Source organism: Calypte anna, chromosome 5, assembly GCF_003957555.1.
Source record: "Calypte anna isolate BGI_N300 chromosome 5, bCalAnn1_v1.p, whole genome shotgun sequence".
Classification (NCBI taxonomy): domain Eukaryota; kingdom Metazoa; phylum Chordata; class Aves; order Apodiformes; family Trochilidae; genus Calypte; species Calypte anna.
In genome coordinates, this window is record NC_044250.1 from 14120909 (window position 1) to 14142061 (window position 21153).

The 21153-nt window shown below is 41.7% G+C and overlaps 1 protein-coding gene across 2 annotated transcripts in view; it reads right to left on the reverse strand.

Moving 5' to 3' along the window:
* Positions 1 to 21153, reverse strand: part of BRSK2 (BR serine/threonine kinase 2) — a 297765-nt gene that overhangs the window by 154205 nt on the left and 122407 nt on the right. The gene's annotated exons all lie outside the window — the stretch shown is intronic.

The window sequence follows — 21153 nt, forward strand, 5'->3', positions numbered from 1 at the left end:
GATGAATGCCACAGTGGCATGGAGGAACATCAACATCTGCTGATACCACTCTATGTCTTTTAGTTGGGTTTGTTTACTATATCCTTGTCTGCTCATCACTGAGCACTGTTAAAATACTATATTGGCAAAAGGATATGTATAACCCCAACAGCATCAGGATGTCTAAACTATCACCAAAATATGGAACAAAATTCCAAGAATTAAGAGGTAAGTAAAATCCATGAAACATCTGCAGAATTTGGACTTGCAAGAAAGCACATTGAGATATCTCCCACAGTTAAGACAGTTCCCTAAGCTCTCAACTCTATTGACATGAAGAAAAATTGTACCCAGAAAAATGTACTTTGTAGGTCTGTTCACATGAGATCGTTTGCTTCAGCTTTTACTCTGTGCAGCACAACACCTGAGAGGATGGGGCCCATCCCACTCCACACAAATTATGCCAAATTGCCATTTAATTTAATTCAGTCCTAACTAAACAAGAAGAAATGGCACCTCCCTGGTGTCACTGAGACCTGCTGGGATTCACAGAATGCTTATGAGCAATGACATCACCCAGTAAGAAAAAGTCCATCTCAGCTGGCAGCTCCTAAGTTGGGCTGCAGATAAGATCATGACCCCTCCTGACACAAACCACAAAGCCAAACATGTTGCTTCATCTGCAAATTGAACACAACAGATCTGCAGTCCAGGGAAGCAATGAACCCAGGACTTCAGGCTTCCTTTTACTGGATGAAGTTACAGGCTGCAACCATCCCTGGTGAAATGAACTGGAGTTTCACCTGGTATTCCAGCAATCTCCTGCAGGTACTTGTCTACCTTTTTTTGCTACACAGTTAATCATAAATTTCTAACTATTAATCACTGGGTGTTACACTGAGAAATAAACTCCTGACTTGTTTCCAGTCACATCTCTTTTATGGCATGCTCAAATTTTCTGGATGCTTCAAACCACATCATTTCTCAGTCTCATCTGGTTGAATGCTGACATTGTTACTTTCAGCCATGACATAAACAAGTCAAAAATTAAGAATGCTGCACACTGACAAATCCATTTGAAGCTGTGCATGGCATTAGTCTGTTCTCTGCTTGAAGCAGCCGAGAAGCACAGCTGGGGGAACATGCTGTGGTGTCCTGCAAATCCTCACTCTTATGTCTGTGGTTTTGCTATTCAATAAATTTATAACATCACCCATAGCACTGACTGTTCATAGCAGCTGCAGCTTTACTCATACTTCTTCTCTTTGGCTTTGTTCTGTGTTTGGACAGTGACTTCTTGGTCCCACTTTGTTGAACATGAGAACAGTTCTGCACTGATTGCTTCCTTCCTGCTTCCAGCACAAACCACAGCTCTACATCACTCCCACAGAATGACCACAGCACTCTCTACACGTTTCTTAGTTACACTTTTGAATCTTGGCAGAACTTCTGGCTGTCCTTCATAGTGGATCTGTGGTTCAGTGCTGTACCCTGCCATGCTGCAGACCAATTATTTTGAGAGGTCAATAAAGGTGACAAACAAATGCTCTCTGAAATTGGTCCTTCACCCCCCAAAATATACAAAGGCTTCTGGTATCTCACACTTCAGGCTTTGATTCCAAATGATTTTAACATTTTTAATGTTTTTTTGATTCCAAATTAAGACATCTGTCCCACTAAACTCAGCTGATCTGTAAAATCTTCTTCCTCCCTGAAGCACCCTGTCAGTGATTCATAAAAGGGATTTTACCCATGAACTTTTGGGACAGACATCACTATGCTGTACAGGCAACCTTCACAGCATCTTCTGTCCTTCCAGCTACTAACCAGAAACTCAAAAATTACAATTAAACCATTCTGTTTAATCAGATTAAAAAGTTAATCAATTTTTAGAATAAAAGGCACACCTTGCAATAATCACACTGATAGTGAATCATACTGGTTTTATGTTGAATTAATTTCATTGGCCCCAAGATTTATGCCACTGTACCAGAGGACAGAATGAGAAAACACAGGAGATTTAATACATTTTTCCTCTTCTCCTGATTTGCATTTTAAAGATCACAGAAAAAAAATGCACTGTTGCTGCTGCATGTTTTGTGGAGACAGAGCTTTAAGAGAGCCCTCTTGACAGCTCAAGACACCACTTTGTACTGTAAATTCACTGAATGTTATTTTAGGATAACCACCTCCCCACACACACCCATGTGGCTCTGTGTTAATTCCTTCCCTCTCCCCTAGCAACTTCCTTTTGATATCTGCATGCCAGCCTAACAAAAAAACCAAAACAAAACAACAAAACACAAAAAACAAACAAAAAGCCCCTCTTACTAAGTCCATCTGGAAGATAAGGCTCATGAAGTCCTCATTGAGCAGGAAGCGGATGTATTCAGGACTTCTGTTCCTGTCCTGTAATTCCAGCCTAGTGTAGAACTACTCAGAGATGACTTACATGGGGATTGGAATTCCTGTGGGCTTCTGATATTTAGGAAGCCCATTTACTGACACAAAGAACACAAATCATTCAAGATGTATAATGACATACCCTCAGAGTGAATGAGAGGCAACCATGTGAGTAAGCTGCTGAGCTATCTGTGAAATGGAAGTGGCACAAATGCCCACATAGAAACAAATATGCAGGGTGTGTTTACAGGGTTCTAAAAAAGGCTGTGGATCTTCCACTTTTTCCTCTCCTTTATACACAGCTGTTACTGAGCACCTTGAATCTGTAACAAACCTCCAATACAAATGTGCTGATGTTATGGGACTACTTGTAAAGCTTATCTATACATTCAGGCCAGCATGGGTACCTATGTGGTCGCCAAAGGAAAACAAACAAGGATGCCACTAACAGGATATTCTGCACTAACTTGGCTTAAAGTTATGTCTGCCAGGCCACAAATAGTTTGAACTTGTCAGCTTCGTGAGTAATTAACCCCTGAAATGCAGGCAAATAATCTTCATGATTGTTGAAGTTAATTTTGGGCTGTCCTGACAGAAAATTTCACATGCTGTGGGAATCATGCACTTCAAGATTCCTCCCAACCATCCCCACACACTCATTCTTCCAGGCACACTTCAAATTTCCATCCATAGGTGGTTCCTGGGGGCTCTCAGGCAGTGAGATGTGGGGCTTTCAAAGAGGCCAGCTGTAACCATTGGACTGCTTTTGATCCCAGAACCAGCACTATCATTACTTCAGGCTGGGGAGAAAAGAAGAAAACATAAGGCTGCTGAAAAGCAAGAGGATGTGTAAGATATCATCATCTTTTCATTTATAATTAAAAGCCACGAGTTGAAAACAATGAGAAGCCAACATGATGCCAGGGAAAGAAAGGTGCCAGTCAAGGAAGAAAGAGCACAGGGAAGTGCATGGGTCTGACACTGCCATGCTGCTGGCAAACACCCTCCCTGCAGCTGCTGGAAGACATGCAGGTACTTCCTAAAAAGACAGGAGCTTATGTGATGAGCAAGGGACGGATGTAGATGAGCTGGGCAGAGGGACAACCCATTCTGAGGCAGCACAGAGAGAAATTGTGTGTTCTGCCCAAGAAGAATGTACTGTGGGGATGAAGAAGTAAAAGCTTTCCTCCAGCTGAGACACTATATCCACTGTGAATCCCTGACTGCTGAAAGCCATCCTCATGGCCTTCATTGTACCTGGCAGCCACCTCCATGACTTCTCAGCCAAGGACACGATTTCAGAAAAGGCTGATTTACTTTTGCCTTGATTTTGTGGAGCAATTTCTTTTACCACAGACTGAATAAAACACCAAGTGTTTGGAGGTGGTGCTATTTTGTATCTGCTTTGCAGCCGTGTAAATAGCAGCATGAGGGAACATCACTATGGATAGTAACACCTTGCTAATGATCCCATTATTACAGCTCTTCATTAGAGAAAGAAACATTCTGAGAACAAGAGAGAACTGATTTTCAATCCAATGCAAACTTGGAGTCTGTCAAAGACACTTTTCTGAAACAAATAGTCATTGAGAGGGAGAGAGACTAAAAGAGTAAAACAGCATTGTTGTTTAAATACATAAATTGTTACTCAGAGTTAATGAAGTATGGTCCCACAGTCTTTCAGAAATGTTTAACAGAAGTAACTCATTAGCCTGATTTTTAACCATAAGGCCAATAACTACTTCAAGGAGTGGGATGAAAAATTAGGTATATTTGCTACATTTAATACATGTGATTTCTCTAATGGTATATGGAGGTCTTTAATTTTCTTGTGAGATAAAACCAGCCCGATGCTCCACTTAGAAGTATTGATAAATTTCTGCAATAGGAAAACTGATTTCAGATCATCTGCACATCTCCTTGCTTGCTCTTCATAACACCTCGGAGGGCATTGTCAAAGAACTTCCTAAAATATCTGAGCAGAAAGCCCTGGTCTGGCCAGCATTGTCTATTTTGGCTGGATGAGCAATTAAAAGACTGTCTAGAGAGAAATATCACTCCTCTTTTAACTCGAGTTAGCTAATTGCCAATTAATTCAAGTCAATGAATACTCTGCAAATGTTAATCCAGGCACTGCAGGACACAAACACTTGTGGTTTACTGCAGGGCTCAGGCTAGTCCTGGTAACAAACTATCTGGATTAAAGGAGGAGTAGGAACAAAAATTTTAGGCTGAACAAACCAAATTACACTGTTTTTTAAAAAGTGTGTACACTGTTGTTCTGCATGAGACTTGTATATATGATCTTTATATACAAGCAACATAATTTATCCCTACAAATTGTTGCAAGTCTTAGATGTATTTACAGATGAATGCTCATTTTTGGAAGCTACATGCACCAGCATTTGCAAGCTCTGCAAACCTTCAAGGATGCCAGTTTAGAAATTCAACCCTTAAAGCAAACAACAGCATTAATACAAATCAAGTGGAGCGTAGAACAATGTTTAAAATGTAATATATTTGCTCTATATTCTCTACAGTTATCTTCACAAGCACTGTAGCTGCAATTAGGGTTAAATCAATTCAGTTCCAGTGTAACTCTGCTGACTGCAGTGAAGTTGCTTTAGATCTGCAACAGTGGAAAGCAGATCAAAATTTGGCCCACAGCAACACAATTTCCATAGCTGTAAAATCAGGATAATAACACACACTTCCTTACATTGCCAGGGCTGTGAAAGGATTAAGTGATTAATCCTTGCAAAGAATGTTGGAAAGTCATCTAAAACCTATGCAAATTTTACATAGTAAAACTAGGAAAACTTAAAAACAATCTGGAATGAAAGGTCTAGATAATTTCTTATTAATAGCTCCCATTTCATTTTCTAATTCTAAAATATAGATTTCTGGTCTCCTACAATCTGCATCTTACACTTTTCTTTCTGCACTAGAAAGAACTTCGTTACTGAGCATCCTACTTATAGAAACCAGTAATTGCCCTTAATTACTCAGTCTTCTCATTGAATAGATGTTTATTTTCCTATAGCAATTATTATCTCTAATGATTGCCTTTAAAATAAACAGAGCCTTATATCAAGTGACAGGTAAATTATACAGTATCAGTTTATAATTGTACACAGGCAAAGGAGGTATAGGGCTGTCTAGAAATGTAAAAGGATGAGGACAGAGCTACCCACATTGGTAATGAAATAATTTGACCATGGGCTCTTCTGCAGAGAGATTCTAGTGTAAAAAAGCTGTTCTGAGGGCTCATGCAATAACTGCTTCTAAACTGAATAAACTGTAATTACAATAGGACTAAAAATAGAGTTCAAATGCTCAGCAGGAACATGGGAGGAGGTGTTATCAGTGCCAGGATTCACATGCCTCAGCTCAGAGCACAGGGTAGCTGTACAGTAAATTGCTATAGCCCAGATTTATTCTCCTGAGCTATGAGCACTGTCCAATACATGCTGGCTTGGCCAGCCATAGGGACACACTCCTGAGCTCAGAGACTGGGGAGAACAATGCATCAGCTCAGATGTGACTGGATCCACATGCCTGATATTAGAGAATAAGAGACACAGACAGACCTGTATATATACACAGCAGCTCACCAGGAGCAGGCTTTACATTGTATGCCTCAGAGACTATGGTAGGATCATCCTCCAAGCTCAGCAGGATCAAAGCACACAGAACCAACATCACCCCTATTGATTTTTATCTTGGTCTCTTTCTTACAATATTTCATAAATCAATACTTCTCAGAAGCCCTTTGCACTCCCCGAGCAGAGCAAAGCACAGGACTGTTGAGTCCCTTTAAAATGCTCCCTTTTTCCATCTTACCATACACCCTCACTTGTCTAAACAGGAACTCCCAGGGAACCAGGACACAAACCTTGATGGGCACACTGGGTGCTGCTTTTGTAAAATGCCATTATTTTGTCAGCCAAACTCTAACAAACTCCTGAAATCCTCTAGGATCTCTCAGCAGCTGGTGATGTCCAGTGGGCTGAGCTCCTATTTCAGATCAAGTCTTTGTTCTCATACAAAACCACTTGGGGAGATTAAGCATTGCTGCCATGGAAGAAGTGCAGCCTTCAACCTCCAACATGTACATCTGAAAACATTTGGCCAGCACCCTCATTTCCTGAAGAGAGGGAAAGAGAAGAGTGGCTTCACTCTTTTCAGATTAAGAGGATAAACTAAAATCTATTGATGTACAAGAAAAAAACAATTTTACATCTCTGGATGACCACTGGGAAGCTGACCAAGCCAAAAGCTTTTCTTTCCCCTTTCCAAGAGCTGTACATCTTCTTGGAAAACTCTTTCTGAGGAATTATGAGGTTCCTGTACCCCTTCAGACTTCATTAATCCTTTGTCAGGAGATGACCAAAGATGACCATTTTAAGCTATGGCAGGAAGCCAACAGAGCTCTGCCTCTCCTGCTTAAGATATCTTTTAGAAAACATGTGGTTATAATTAGGATAACATCTGGCTAATGAACCAAAATGTCCCTGCCTGGTCCAATGATCTATTGAAAAGGGTTGATGCATTAACAAGGAGGGAACACCATGCAGCAGAAAAAGAGGAGGTGTCAGGAAGGAGGAGAAATAGCAGATAAACTGCTCTTCACATGTGCTTTTAGCTCATGTTAATCCCATTTTCTACTCATTTTTTCACCCCACCTTTCCACCCTCCCTCTGTCAAGAAGTCCTTTTGACCCTCCCATCAGCCAAGATTGTTTCAGATAGGTTATATGTACATTGAGAACTTAATTTAAAAGGGGGGTTACCACAGAAAACCTTTACACAGAAGTTAAAGGTCACGCTCTTCACAAGATTAGGCTCAGCACAGAACACTTCATCTACCCAGCTCAGGACTGATACAGTTTACTCTGCCCTCTGGCCTCTCCTAATCACCCACTGACAGATTCCTAACAGGATTTTCACTGACTGTCAATATGCCATACTTGAGACTGGAGAAGTGATTTGGATTAACCTCATTTGCACCCATGCTATGAGGAAGCAATGAGCAGCAAGTCCCAAGCACATGCAGCACATCCCATTCCCCAGGAATTGATGGGAGATAGGGTCCATCCACAGCCAGGGGAGAAACGCATGGGATAGCCACTGCACACAGTGTTCCACAGCTACAGGTATTTTTCCAAAGACAAATTGTTCTGTAGAGGGGCTGATGGCTTTCAGATCCACCCCCTGAATGTCATTTCATTGCCGTCCACAAAGCTCTGGATCTTTCTCGTGTTCCCTAATAAGATCTCCAGTCCCATCCCAACAGGTCCTCACCACACCTATGGACATCCTGCTTTTCTCCCCATGTCACAGCCCCTACCATTTCCTCCCATGCCTCTACCTCCACTGCCTGTAGTTTCTTGTGTCTATTGCCCAGTTCCCTGCAGAACACTCCATGGTTTCACTCATTTGTCCTGCACTTCACCCATCACTTGCAGAGTTTTTTCTGGTATAGCTTCCACTCTCCTTTCTCCTGTGTAGAAGACAACAGATGCTGTGGATAGTCCAGACCTGTGAGCACATCATTATGTTGGTAAGTCAGCATTTCCCAAACAGAATACCCAGTGCCTGAGGTCTCCTTGTATTTCCCTCTTGGATTTGGTTCTGTCCCCCATACTCAGTCAAGAACATCCCACAGAGCTTGAAAGGACTTCATTATCTTTGACACAGTGAGACCTTCATGTTAATATCCTTCCATTTAACAGATGTAATTATCATGTTATCTCATACAAAAGGATAATCAGGCTGGGGTTCAGGGAAGAGCACAGAAGCAATACCTCATCTTCCCTGCTCTGTATGGCCTTAGCCCTTTTCAAAATTATACTGAGACTTCCCAAGAGTGCATTGGAATTTAAATTCTGTTGAGCCTAAGCTGATACTGCTCCTCTTACTACGCTTTCAGACTCAAGTTCCTGTCTGGAAGCATGATTATTTATTTTTAAAAAATATATGTCATGCAGCTTCCTAGTGAAACCAGGTTACTACAGCCACCTTGCATGTCTGGATGTCCTAATTTCTTTCATCTCCAGCAACTCTGGATCCCACTGGCCAACACCAACTAAATTCAACAATGATCCCTGAGGTTTAACAGAATTCAGCAGCTGGCTACAGAGGGATCTTGTAAGTCACTGCTGGGAAGATAAGGATACAGACTGGCCTTTAGTCATCAAAAGGAGAGTCACAGCAAAAGAATTAAAGGTCAGAAAAAACAAACTATTACTGTGTTAATGGACAGTAACAAGCATATTAAAAAAAGAAACAAAATGAAACAAAAACCAAAAAACCATTTTCAAAACTATTTCCTTTAATATGAGAGTAAAGGCTCGGGCTGCAGCATGGAGCTGAAAGTATTTATTCACTTCTACATCAAGAATCACAGAATCATGGAATGGAATCACCCAAACCCCCTGTAAGAAGCAGGAACATCTTCAACTAGATGAGGTTACTCAGAGCCCCATCCAACCTGACCCCGAATGTTGTGAGGGATGGGGTTTCTACCACCTCTCTGGGCAACCTGTTCCAGCGTTTCACCACCCTCACTGCAAAAACTTACTTCCCAATACCTGGTCTAAATCTACTCTCTTTCTCTTAATAACCATTACACCTTGTCCTATCACAAAAAGCCCTGATAAAAACTTTTTCTTATCTTTCTTATAGATCCCCCTTAAGTACTGAAAGGCTGCAATAATGTCTCCCCAGAGCCTTCCCTTCTCCAGGCTGAACAACCCCAACTCTCACAAACTGTCTTTGCAGGAGAGGTGTTCCATCCCTCTGATCATCTTCATGGCCCTTCTCTGGACACACTTCAACAGCATCATATCCTTCCTGTGCTGAGGACTCCAGTGCTGGATGCAGTACTCCAGGTAAGGTTTCATCAGAGTGGAGCAGAGGGGGAGAATCACTTACCTCAACCTGCTGGCTGCACATCTGATGATGCAGCCCAGGCTACGATTGAGCTTCTGGTTTGCGAGCACACACTTGCTTATTACCAGCTTTTCATCTACCAGTTCCTCCAAATCCTTTTCCACAGGGCTGCTCTTGAATCCCTTTGTCCCCCATCCTGTATTGATACTGGGGACTGCCCTAACTCAGGTGGAAGACCTTGCACTTGGCCTTGCTGACTGTGATAAAGTTCCCACAGACCCACCTGCATTTACTACAAACTTCACTACAGTTGGTTCACTGTGTTCCTTACAGGGAGAGGAAGGCAGAGGGTGACACTCAATACCTGGTTATAAATAAGGCACATGCACCTCATTAATATAGAGCAAGATTTATGGGAAACAATGTAATGCCAAAAGAGCATGGTCAGCTGTGCTTCCACAGAAAAAGGAAATAAAATGAGGTTAATTTAATTTCCTTTCAAAAGAAGGGTGGTTGGATAAATACAAGCATGCACATTACCACCACCTGCTGATACCCAGCTTCATCATTCAGAAATTCACACCAGAGTGGCTAAGTACATTCTGAAATACAGCTCCATTTCAAACTCAGGCAGGAACTGGTGAGTATAAAAGGACAGAGGCATGAAAACTCTGCTGTCAAAACACATCTTTGTGTCATGCTTCTGTTCCACATCTTCTGAGCAACAACCCTTGTCTGGGTTGCTAGAAGATCAGCAAGCACTAGGTCAAGGCCAGAGATCCAATCAAGCAGCAAAGAGTGGATGAGTTTTCTAGAAGTCAACAGAGAATCTCATCCCCAGGGTTTTTCCTCTGATTGCTTTCTATTCCGTTGTATTTTTTGGCTCCACATTTACTATGAGGTGTCAGAAGACTCAGGAAGGTTCAATTAAAAAAAAATCACCCAAAGAAGAAACAAGCAAAAAACCAATAAGCATCTTCTTCCTGTAAGTCACAAAATCTGGGCCAAAGTTAAAAATACCATCCCTCAAGAGCAACACCCCACATCAGGACCTGGTTTCCCCTGCACATTCTCTGCATCATCCCATTGGCTTCCTTGGAATTATTCCCACTGACCAAGAAGAGCTGTAGCCCTGTCAGCCTATCCAAGGAGGTAACACAACACAGCACAGTCTACAAACAACTGCCACAGAGGAGCTCAGCGTTGGCTCAGAGCTGCTCATGCTCAGAGGAGAAGCTCAGACAGAAGTGAGATTGCTGTGTCTGTTCAGTGCCCTGATGTACACAGAGGATAAAGGTGCTAAGGTAATGCAGTACAGCCCAGCAATAATGGCATTAGACAAATCACCTATCACTTTCTGCAAAGCTCCTGGCCTTGAGGGACACTGCTGGTAAAGAGCACAGGCAAATACTGCTTTGTCCTTACCAATACTGCACACACACATTCTTTGGCTTTCTATTATCTATCAGCTTGTAAATACTATAAACTACTGTGCTACTCTTCACTTGTGCTGCAGGGTCAGGGCACTCACACACTGAGGCTGTGTGCAAGGTGCAGAGGGCAGGATATGAAGAGTCTCTTCTGAACACAAGAAACAGCAGCAGCTGTATAGCATTTATCTGGCAGGACAAGTAACTCACAGAAACACCATCTGTCTGTGACCCTCTGTGCTTTAGACACTAAGGGTTAGCAGTTGCAATCCAAATTTTATTAAGGGAATAATTTAAAAACTCTCAGCAAGAATGGAAAAAAAAGCCTTTTAAAAGAGAATCAAGAGCTCTGGCAAAGGACAAACACAGAAAAGCTTCTTTCTTCCAAGATGGAAAGTCCAATTACTTTCTTTTGTTACTTTTGTCTTTCTTTTGTCCAATTACTTTCTTGAGTTACTGCAGTAACTCAGCCTGCAAACCAATAAGCATGGTTTGGTCATTTAGACAAATAAAACCAGGATGGGAAAACCGTGAGCTGGAGTGACCTCTGTAATGTCCCAATGTGATGCGGCACAGGACTTGTCTGCTGAGAGCCAGCTCAGGGCCTCCTGCCCAAGTGCCTACATCCATTAGAAGTGGGAGTGCCTGGAGACACACCTGGACTGTGCATCTGGCCAACAGGAGAGTCTGGAGCACATTCAGCCCCACAAATGTCAGCTGCAAAAAGACCTGCACTGAATTTCCTGAGGGACCATCTTTACTTGCAGCTATGACTTTAAAAGTCCTTACCAATTCCCTTTCACTTGGATAGAAAGCCCAGCAAGCTCCAGGAGACAGAAACACAGAAGGAGCAGTTTGCATCTCAGGTAAGTTTTGTCTCAACAGAGATTTACATTCATAGTTGCACTTGAGAAAACTAGAACGGAGACACAGCAAAGGTGCTCCCTTCTGGTCAGATTGAAGAGCTTTAAGGCAAATCTGTGATCTCGTGTGCTTTCAAGTTGTCAAATATGAAGGATGCCCACAGCATCAACTGTAGATCCCACTAAGAAATGAGTGAAGAAGTTTAATATAAAGGTTCTTTTGCAGTGTACACTACTCAGAATCTGCCTCTGCAGCTGTACCTGAATGTTGCTGTGTTCTGTACCTACTGCTGTACAGGGAAGAGGAGGTAACTTTAGAAATCAGAGATGCAACCAGATAGGGGACACTGGAGCAGAAATGTTCACTTGCACTTGGTGGCAGTGTACTGGAAACAGCATAAAAAGTCAAAAATTTGGAATAAAGGATGCAAGTAAATGCCCATCAACTCCACTGACTTCAGTGAATGGGCAGTGGTAAAGAATGTCTTCTAAACCACAGAAAAGAAGTACTCAATTTTGTGTAGAGGATTTTTTTTTGCAAATAAGCATATCTGGAAAAAGAGCTTCTAAACCAACCTTTCTTGGGGAAAATAGCCAAAATGTTCAAATGACAAATAAGTATGAAATCAATAAATGAAATCAAGGTTTTGCTCTTGCTGATTTAAATCACAAAAGTAATTTTTTTAATTGTCTTGATTTAAACATAAATTATATACATTCATCAACACTGCTTTTTAGATAATTAGTCTCTTCACAGCTAGGAGATCAGCCCCATGTCAGAACCTAACAAAAATGCAAAGAACACACTGCTGCAGCCAAACCCCACCTCCTTGGTAGCATCTTCAACAATTCTGCACTTAACTTACTGCCATCTGGAGCCTCACTCTGTGGTTAGAGCATTGCACTTCCTCATCTGCTGTCAAATGTGGGAACTCAGCCACTCCAGATGGTGAAGCAGGGGTGCTATAGGAAGCACTGGAGTACTTGAGGTGGGCTCCACCTTTTAGCAGAAGTTAATCTTTCAAAGTTGGTGAACTCTCTACATTGTGATGGAGCTAGAGGGGAATCAGAAACAAAGCACAGGGACAGGAATATCCACACCTACACAGGAGTCTGCACTCCCTCCTGCCCACATATAAGCAGACAAAGCATGAGGTTATATCCAGGCTGCTACTGAGAAATCCCAACTTGTAACACATTCAACACATTAAGAATAGGATGCTACAGAAAAGAATGTTTTTCTCCAGTTATTCTCAGGACTACAGAGAAAATTATTTCAAAGGTGAAGAAAACCAACATAACAGAACACAGGAGTAGTTATGCAGATGAGAGCCCTATAGAATTATAATTGCTGTTTATAGTGGAAGTCTCAACTCGAGAGCAGGACTACAGTGATAAACACCACCCAGACACATAGCAGATGCTAGGGTCTGCCTTCAGGTACATAGCTATGATTCAAACAGTTAAGGCAGTCTAAGAGTATGCCTAATTATATACTATTTCTTTGTCTGAAGAAAAAGACCTTAGGCATGAGGAAATTGGGTAACTTGCAGAAGGTCACAGAGAAACCCTGTGGCAGAGCTGGAAACCAACACATGCCACAATCACATTTGAAGTTGGTGGGAGTAGGTAAAAGCTAGAGACCATTATTAATGTATTTTCAACTACAAACTATAAGCTAAAGTAGAAATAATTGGCCAACAGACCACAATTTTTATTGAATTCCAGAAAAACCTCATATCCATCCCCCTCTACAGCAGTGTAAAAGGAGAATAATTCAATTTCTGCCACTAGATCTGTGCCTGACTTACAGCAGTAAACCTGAGAGCAAATGTGGGGTGCTTCTTATACTATAGGTGAATGTATAAATTTGGTGAGAGAGCTTTCAAATTTATGATCCATCTATAAAAACTCTAATAATAATTATAATGGCACTGCAACACTGCATTTTAAATAGGAGAAAGGATGCTGATTTTCTCACTGATCTCCTCCCCAGTAACTACTGATAGGACAAGTGTTAACAGGTTTGCCAGGGGAGGCTCAGATTAGATATAATAAAAATTTATTTACTGAAAGAGTGGTGAAGCATCGAAGCAGGTTGCACAGGGAGGTGGTGGGGGCATCATCCCTGGGGGTGTTCAAAAATGGGTAGATGTGGCCTTCTGGGAGATGATTTAGTGGTTAAGGTGGTGTAGGACTGAGGGTTGGACTTAATGATCTTGAAGGCCCTTACCAAGCATGATGATCCCCTGATGCTATGATTTCTGGAAGCAATCACAGAAGAACAGAAAAAAAAAAAACAACCCATGAAGTAAAATCTCTCTCCTCTCCCCTGTCATTTTATTCCCTCTGCTCTAGGAAAAGGAGGGGTCTGTAGCACAATGCCAGGCAGCACCATCAGCCCAAGCAGTTCAAATGGAAAGGGCAAAGCAGGTAGACAAACTGCGTTGGGGAGGTGATAAACACCTGGTGCCCGTACCATGAGGGTACCGGCGGCAGCAGCTCCGGTTCTCTGCTCCTCCGGGTCAGCCGAACGCCCGCCCCAGCCCGGGCCGCAGCCGCTCACTGGGCAGCGTGTGCGGGGCCGGGGCAGCGCTGAGAGGAGCGGGGACAGCCCGGCACATGCGGGATGCACAGGACAATCATCTCCCATCTGCACCATACGGCTTTGCATACCTCCCCTCACAGCTCAGTGGGTGCATCTGCTCCCCCTCTGCTAATCCTCAGCATTGTTTAATTGCTTTTTCTTTCCCATTACAGACCACAACCTAATAAAAAAGCTTTCATCACACAGACAATATTCTACCTCTTGCAAGGTCTGCTGCTTCACTTTTCTTCTTTGCTTTTGTTTTGGAAAGCAGATCTCCATCAAGTGCTAGTAGCAGCAGAATATAATTTTGCAAACCAAGGTCTGAACCCAGTTGAAGCAGCTATAACCTTCCCCCAAACTGGCATTGTAATTAAAAACTGTGAATGTGAAAGGTAAACAGCAGAGAACTCAGGTCATAGAAACCCCCTGAGAAAATGCACCCTAAATCCCTGGACATGTAGCATGATTTTAAATGCAGACAGCAGCATCAGCAGACTTCCTTACTTGTCTTTGTCTTCCTAGGACTAATGTACTATGCCATTTTTTTAGATGTCAGGAAGTACAAGAGCTAGAGAGGAAAGCTGTGCTTGGTTATGTGACTGTAGACAGAGAAAAATTACTTTATTTATTTCACATAAGGAACATACACATGAACATATGTATGTGGAAATGCTAACCTGAAATAACTAGCTCTTTCCAAGCAATTCTACATCAAATAAATGACCCAGCAAGCTGGAAAGCTGTTCTTGCTGTGATGAGAGGGAGGCCATGCAAGTCATTGTTATAAAAATGAGACTCAAGTTCCACTGTAGTTGAGCCTGATCCAGCTCTGGATCTTCAGAGGAAGAGGTGACATTCCCTTGGGCTTCCAGTGCATTGAAGAGGGAAGGACCAGCCTGGAAAATCTCCTCATGTATGTTTATCCTTAAATTAATTTTCTTATCCTTTAATTGATTTTCTAGCAACCTTCCTGCAAATAACTGTAGAGCATAACACAATAAATCTTGTCTCTCCCTATATCTGTGAGCTGCAGCACAAATGATAAAACAAACCAATTATGTTCCTGACCAGGATATTCCTGTCTTCCACAAATATACAACACATGGTGGAGAGGAGGGCAGAAGAATCCTTCCTGTCTTCTTACCTTACAAGAAACACATTTGTGCCATGATGATCAAACATAGCACCTTATTCCCCCTACCACAGAGATCAAGTCTGATACTGAAGCAATAAACCCCACACAAAGCATGTGGCTAAGAGGGAAATATTCCTTGCCATTAATACTTCTTGAGTCACCAGATCCCCAGGAGACTGACATAGGACAACTCACTGCTTGCAAGACTCCTGAGTGCTATTTGGAGCTTGGCAAACCTGAGACTTTAACTTGCTGTACAGGGCCCCTCTGCTCTGGCAGAGCCAAGTGGGTATCACAGAGGGTCTCAACTAGCAGGATGCTACAGGCACACACAGGCCAAAACCATTCCAGCCACTCCTCACCATAAATCCATGTGCTCTTCTCATTTATAAAGCCCAGGCAGACATTGTGCTGGCCACTGACTTCCTAGACAGCAGGAAACCCAAAATGTTCCATCCAACTTACACATACGCATGGAAATTCTTGGAAACAGCAGTCACATCCTTCAGATCCTCTTTTATCTGAACTCATGGGAGTCCCTAACAGTAACTCTGTGCCTGTAAGATTTCCTGATCAAGGACAGCCCAGCACGTGGTCCTCTTCTGCCAGTTGCCATCGTAGCAATTAAAGGGGAAAGGACTAAGGGACGAGTAATTTCATCAGTGCACAAATGCATATATTATTTGTCTCATTATGTAGACACAATGTGATTTTCAATTATCTGTTCAAGTGTATGATCGAACACAAGATACTTTAATTATGTATTCCATGGACATGCTTCAAAGGTGCTGCTTCCATCTAAAAATAATTAGCTGCATGCACAGAGAAATTCAAGAGTTTCAGAGGGCCTGTGGTTACTTTTTTTAAAGATACAGAAGAGTTATTTGAGTTTTCTAAAGTGCAAAGGCCTGCTAGTTGCAAGGTAATGCACCTGCCATATCTGTCCAGAATTACAGGTGCCTGTGCATGTGCATATGGTTGGGTTGCTAAAGAAACTTGGAAAATGGTCAATAGCTGCTATATGGTATATATATGGTATGCTTCAGGAGAAGCCCTCTGTGAATACTGGGTCTTGCAAGAAAGTCTTTGATGAAGCATCACAGGAGGCACAACCAAAGGTGAATTCACACACAGACTACCCAAACCAAATCCAGGAAACCAAAAGTTAACCTGGGACAAAGAGGGCAAAAGATGGGGAAAGGCTGAAAAGGAACCAAGAAAGCTTAATGACATTCACTTCTCTCACCAAGCAGCAGTGATAACCTACAGCAGCAGTGTCTCATTTGGTCTTTGTATAAGCATTAGTAAATCAACACCTCCTGGTGAAACAGGAGAGGAAGATGCTATGAAACAAGTCTTCTTCAATTAACAAAGCCTCCTAGGACCCCTTATACATTGTCCCCTCCTAATGAGGGCACCCAAAGCCATAATCCAGTTCTCCTCTATAATTAATGACTGTAATTACTAATATACAATACTGTGTCTTAATGAATGGCACACACAGAACACCAAACATTTCTATCTGCAGTTTTGTGCATATTAGATGCAAAGCAGAAAAAAAAAAAAAGTTTTTAAAAATAAATATAGGAATTCTGGATTTCCATTTCAACTGTTGGATAAAGTACCTGAGTACACGTAGCAGAGTCTAGACATAAGGTTAAATTCTGGCAACACAAGCACATATGAATATGAATGGTTTTCTTGTAATAAATAGCAATGCCTTGAAGGACCCCACCTGCCAATGACCTCTACCACAGTGACCTGATGATATATACTGCTATGTATCCAGAACTGTTTTTCTTAAAAGAAATCTATTCTAGATTTGCTGAACATTTTCAGCAAAGGAATTAGAAGTATTAACTGAAAGGGGCAAAATGGCAAGTGTAAATGTTGCCAGAGGGTACCTCTGGTGTTCCCAAAACCAGAATGCCATGTGACACCTGTTCCAAGAAGCATTCATCTTTTACAATAACACCCCAATGACTCAATTATCTATGTCAATGTCAAGGCAGGGTTTTTCCCCTTCACATTCTTTGCCATATATATTTATCTCCTCCTACGTCACAGCAGTCCTGCTGGCCTTTAGGAAAGAGATCCCTTGGTGGAAATGAAGCCTGACAGGAAAGCAAGGCAAAGATTTTGAATGCATAGAGGCATCTCCTGTGATCAGGAGTTTTCATTGTTTTTCCTGTAGGTATTTATGAGAGGTTTGTTTGTTTTTGAAATGAAGCTACTAAGCTTCAGGGAATCATTTCAAAACCACTACTGTATCAAATTTAAAGAGATTTTTCCACTGCTGAGTTCTCTGTAAATTATCACATAGGGAATGGAAGCACCTTCAGAACATGGGAGATGGCAAGTGGCAGGCAGAAAAGTAAAGATTTCTCTATGCATCCCTGCTCTCTGCCAGCAGGATTAGCTAGGTAGATCCTCAGCTGCAGCAAAAATGTCAGAGAATCTTACTAACATCAGGTGCTTTTTTCCATGGAGGATGGGTACTTCAGTACATAAAAGATGTACTAAAACAAAGAAAAAACAGTTTAGCAACCCAAACTTTAGTCAGGGTTATGCAACGTATTTTGACATTCACTTTAAATCACAGAAGCTAACACTACTGCTACATGCAGCAGTTCAACCTTCTCATGTCACCTGCAAGTGCTTTCTTACCTATGTAGTAAACCAGCTCAGAAAACTGATCCAGGAGGGAAATAAAGGGCTTAACTAACTCTGGTCTGTACCCTAACCCAGCACACAGAAGAACTGTACAGCCTGCAGGGGAAGAGGTCACTTCCCATAACCACAATGCCAGCTTCTCCACATTGACACGTACATGCTACATGTAGAGCTCAAGAATGTCCAAATTCAATTCCTTTCTCTGTTAGGAACTCCCTGATGAAAAAAAAGATCAATCTTTTTGTTTTTTCCAAGCCTTAATTCCCCAGCAGTGACATGGGGAAACATTATTTCCTTTGTTCTTTTCATCTACTGTGAGCACAGGGGCTTTAGCAGCAGGACAACAGATCTGTACAATCTGCACAGCAGCAAGTGCAGCACATCTCCAAAAAGGACCAAAAAGGACATCTCCAAAAGGTGCAGGCACTGTGGCACAACTGCAGGCACAACTAAGGTACAAGAACAGAAGAAGGAGAGTTGGCAGCTATGTCTCTTCATAGCCTCTTCATGAATGTGACACCATTTCTTCTGCAATATGGCTGAGGAAGATGTCTGTTGCATATCTTGTTCTGGTGTCAAAAAACAGAAGGCATTTTTTCTGGACCATGGCTTATAACAAACAGGGATTTTTATCCTGTTAAGTCACAAGGCAGGAACTCAAAAGCTCTACATTCCCAACCTTATGGAAATAGTCCCATGGAATCAGGCACTGAACTGCACCAATCAACATGGACCTCAATACCCCTCAAGGTCATTTTGAACCTGGGCCTCAGTTTTCTGTGCCATTTTCTCCATTGGCAATATTAACCTGTCACACAGAAATACTGATGGATAATGTGCACAGGCTGGGAAAATGGAGTAAGTACTTCTAAGGTGTTTTTGTAAAGGCTCCTTTTCTTCCTCCTTAGAACTGAACAGGCAAGACAATTTGCTGGACATGCTATTTTTAGCTATTTTACAGCAGCAGATGTACAGAGCCCATAATTCTCACTGACTAGCCAGCACTTGTAAAATGCCCACCCCAAATTCACATTTCAGTCTTTATATAACACATCACACCCTGCAGAATGCACTGTGCCCCTTAATACTGGAGTGAGTCAGCAAATTGAGCAAGCATACAGATCTCTTCTTGCAAAACTCATACCTTCACTTAACCAAGTTACTCTCCTTTCAAAATCAGAGATATCCAGGTAGATTAAACATGCCTAAGTCAGGTCTGAGCACACCCAGGCCATTTGGAAGTGCTTAAATTGACTAATTGCTTGCTTTAGTGATTTTTTTTTCAAAGTTGCTAAAAATAAATGTGTATTTCATAAAAAGGCAGTTAGTCTGTGCTGGCTAGCAGGGATGAGCATGTTTCACCATGAGACAGAAATTTGTCCTCTTCCTTTATCCTTCAGATGAAGCTCTGAGTTTCCAAGTTACATAAACCACAACCACACTGTTCAACTCATTGTGACAGCAAATCTTCTCCTCGTTTGTCCTTTACCATCATATTAGGAAAACACAAAGTCCTTCCCCATCCTAATAGGAAACCAGCAAACAATTCCTTTCCAAATACCACATCAGAAGTTTCAGCTATGGATTGAACCTACACAATTGTCTGGCACACTGACATAAGTAAAACAAATGCATTCAAGTCAATAACCAAAATGGACGTGACCAAAAAAAATACATAATCTGATCTTGGTTAAAAGCATGTGAACGTGAAGAAGGACATCTGAGATGACTGGAACTACTTATGAGTGAAATCAGTACAAAATGAGAGGGGACTACAAGCACCCTTTGCAAGCAATTGAGAACACTGACAGTACCACTGCCCTGCTTGACAAACTGGGAACTCATCTCCTGAGTGGAAGGAAAGGATGCTAAAGATTTTATTCAACTGAGAAAGCCAAGGGGCTAAAAAGTGCAGAGATTCCATTCCCTTGCAGAATGGGAAACCCACCTTTAGACCTGTGCTTCCTACTGCTCACTCTACAGATGAATTTTCATCTTATTTTTTAGTAAAAATCCCAGGGAAGTATGTTTCAGTCTACAGAGCAAGGAGGCTTCACCAGTTAATAATTGGGATCCCTTTACCAGACAGTCAAGCTCTAAGTTTTCTGTGAAAGATATGGAGTACATGGACACACAAAAAAGATTATGCAAATCATAAATATCAGATTATGAAAAAAAATTACACTGCTACACACAGGCTCATTCCAGTTTAATGAGAGCCACACATCACACTAATTCAGTTCTCACCAAATTAAACAACAAGATTTCATTATTTCTGAGCTCCTGAAGGAGGTTCCATGGTTACACACACATCCCATCTCAACCAACTTGCAAACAGAGCTCTAAAGGCCATTTACCCCTCAGCAGCTTAGCATGCTTTTCATCGGAGTTGCAATCAAACATGAGGCAGTCAGGGCTAAAACATGCTATGAATTACACCACTGTAAAGCAAGAATAACTGTCATCAGTTTAGTCAGGTTTAAGCAAGTTTGCAGAAGAAGAGCATTAAACCTATTAAAAGATTATCTACAGTATCATGGGTTTCCATATTTTCTCCCAGGGATTTTCATATCAAATTAGTTCCATTTACAACACTAATAATGATGTGCATGCAATATCCTTGCATCATCATCAAAGGTCTTCATTTTGGGGAAAGACTCTCTGGCTTCTGAGCACCCAACTCATCTATTCCTCCAATTTTAGATCTCTGTAAAATAGCCAGACTGTCTCTTTAATGTAGACACTTTGTGTTAACTAAATTAAATACCTTAACTGTCTATACCAACTGACTCAAGTCTGAGGTGCCATGAAGCTCTCAAGCAGTCATTCATAAACTGGCTTCCTGACCATCCCCAAAGCATATTACTGAGCTCAGGGTTTTGGGGCCAAAAGCTCTTTCAGGTAGGATTTCTCTCCATTAAACCACTTCTTTAGTCTGAGCTGTGATATTCAAAGACCCTTAAGAATTAGTACAAGTTGTCTCCACTGACCTCAACAGCATCTGACCTCATAGAAGGAATGAGGTCCCTGCAGTGAAGCATCTCAGTCCAGTGACTCTGTCTCAAATCTGTCAAAATCAGAGAGGACTCCTGAGAATTAATCAGGATCCAGGATCCCACTGAATGCAAGCTGGGGAACTCAAAGACCATAAGTTAAGATGCACTACTTAGTATATGGCTGGGCATTA